At 41.1% G+C, this 2,500-nt stretch overlaps 1 protein-coding gene and 1 long non-coding RNA gene across 2 annotated transcripts in view; one reads left to right on the top strand and one right to left on the bottom strand.

The window, feature by feature from the left end:
- Positions 1–2,500, top strand: part of kcnn3 (potassium intermediate/small conductance calcium-activated channel, subfamily N, member 3) — a gene marked incomplete at its 3' end in the record, with an annotated part of 53,496 nt that overhangs the window by 19,368 nt on the left and 31,628 nt on the right.
- Positions 1,143–2,500, bottom strand: part of LOC311352010 — a 4,836-nt gene continuing 3,478 nt past the window's right edge. Inside the window, exons 2-3 of the long non-coding RNA XR_014636773.1 lie at positions 1,941–2,031; positions 1,143–1,741 (exon numbers count right to left, since the gene is read on the bottom strand). This is a non-coding gene — a long non-coding RNA (uncharacterized lncRNA). The remainder of the gene's footprint in view (positions 1,742–1,940; positions 2,032–2,500) is intronic.

The raw sequence follows: 2,500 nt of genomic DNA, 5'->3' as shown, positions 1-2,500 counted from the left end.
CAATATGGTCTTCATGGTAAAATGAGCTTATTATTTATAAAACAGCAAGTAAAGTAATGGGGCGAGACGGTCGCCTCGTCACGCTATGAAAAACAAATAAACCGCTAATAAAAATAAATAAATCTTGGCAAAAAGTGTTATCTTGTTTTTTTTTTGGAGTGTTCACATGTAGTATATTTAAGCAATAGATCAGGACAGGCTGTGGTATACGGTCATTATACCACAGTTAAGGGACGCGTCAGGACGGCGACCCCTTAACTGTGGTATAATGAGAACATTTCACTGACTGAAGTGATCTATTGCTTTTATAAAACGGTTATGTAAGTATGGCGAAATGAAAGTCATAGACACCCTCAATTTTGAAAAAGCGAGTTGGAAAAGTATTTTTTTTTAACAAATACAAAAAAGTAGTCCCTCCTGGCTGCCTGCAAAGTGTACGGCGGTTGCTATGCAACACACTGTAGCGTCCTTCAGAGAGAAGGCTAGAGACGGTAGCTTGGTTCACCGGCAATTTAGCCTACTATCGAGTTCACTCACCGTGTGCCTATTGCTGTACAACATTTCCACCCTCTCCAGCAATCAACATATTTTTAGGCTTCAGTGAACTATGCTATTGCTTTTATATATATATAAACAACAGTTCAAGTTAGGCGTGGAGTGATATTGAACTCTGTAAACTGAACGGGCGTCATAGCTGTGTGTATACGCTCAATATACAACAGTTGGGAACCAATCAGATCGCTTGATTTAAGTCACCCGTTTTATAAACTAAAACAATTATTCACTGAAGGCAAAGTGAATAGTGGGGAATAGTGCACCTCAATTATTTTGCCTCATTCGTATGAATTGGGACAACCCTATACTGTCTCATTTGTGTTCACTTGAATGCATATAGACAACATCAACACAACATCCACAATGGAATCATCTGGTTCTGTAGGCCTTGGAAGTCCTGGATGGTAAATGGACGTTGCAGACCAACAGCTCCATACGTTTCACTCCTAACGAGATGCAGAATGTGAGACACGATGCTAATGTCTTTTGTGTGTAGAGTTCATCAAGTTCAATATAGATGCCTGAATGCATTACAGCTAATGGACGTGAAAGAAATATATTTACTTTAATGGACACATGCAGAAGAAACATTTTATGAATTAAATCATGAAATTAGTTAAATTGAGCTGATTGTAAGCGAAAGGACATACATTTATGCAAAAATTGAACTGTAAATAATTACATTGAAACTCTTGTAACACGTTTGTTATGTTCATTTTCTCCTATCGTAACAGTTGGTTCTTCATTTTGTTGTTGTTCATTTCTGTTTACAATTGTTCACATATTAATGAAGCTATCTCCCACTTTGATCATTATGATCCTTGATCTAAAATGTGACAGTTCTTTTGTTGGTTGTTGTTGTTGGTCTGAGTATAATTATTTATGGGCTCGGGGTGCAGGTTCATCACAAGAGCACATACGTTCAGCACATACACTCTGTGCTCAGTTTGGCTTTGTTGCCTCTTTTGAGAAACGAGACCCATCCAGGATAAACTAAGAAAATATGCATCACTTCCCAGATGCATCTAGTATCAAATATCTGTAGCTGGCATGGCGACCATCTTGACCTGTGTGACATCACAGGGGGGGCGGGTCCCCCCAGAGGCTTGAAGTCCGGTCCAGCCTATCAGGTCACACGATCCATACAGGACAAACCAAAGGCCGTATTCTTGTTCTTTGTTGTGATCTGTGGGCAATTTCTTAGTTTCATTTTCAATTCAATCACCCCCCCCCCCCCCCTGACCCTAGCCCCCCAGAGGGCAAGAGAAAACTCTTAATTAGCAAGGAAGAGATCTTGAGGAGGTACGCAGAGTGGGGGGTCCCTCATCCAGGGATGGTCAGGAGGAGTGCAATGTGTACCATAATTGACATGCATACATACTCACATACAGGCAGAACATTTTAAATGGGTGATGGGGTGCTGGCCGGTGACCCATAAGGACAGTCCAGGCATGCAGTGGCAGTCACTGCAACACGCTGGAACAGACAGAATAATGAATTAGAAGGGAAAAGTGCACACTGGGAATGTAGACGGCTGCTAATTTAGACAACCAAGGACAAACAGGCATGGATACAGTCAGAAACAGAAACGTGATCACCATCAGACACACATCATCATCTGGTATCATTCCCAACATCAGCATCGTTTTGGGCGCCCCTATGTTCCGAACACAAAACTGTAGAGGTACGTTTTCAGCTTTGCTCTGAATGGACAGAGGATAGCGGATAGTTCCCAGTTCAATTGAAGAGCAGTTGAACTCCATCAGTATTTCCACTAGATAGGTCTTGTGGTAAAGGGAGGCCAGGACTGTGTGACGGTTTATCAATGATGTTGTCACCTTCAGTATGGAAAGAGGCTGAAATTGCAAAAGTTACATTTTATTTAGGAGTTGACTTGAATTGCAACTTGTTACCTACTCTTGATTCAACCAAAATAAACTATTTG

Source organism: Micromesistius poutassou (genome assembly GCF_964030765.1).
Source record: "Micromesistius poutassou genome assembly, chromosome: 8".
Lineage (NCBI taxonomy): Eukaryota > Metazoa > Chordata > Actinopteri > Gadiformes > Gadidae > Micromesistius > Micromesistius poutassou.
This window is presented reverse-complemented; position numbering and strand designations above follow the sequence as displayed.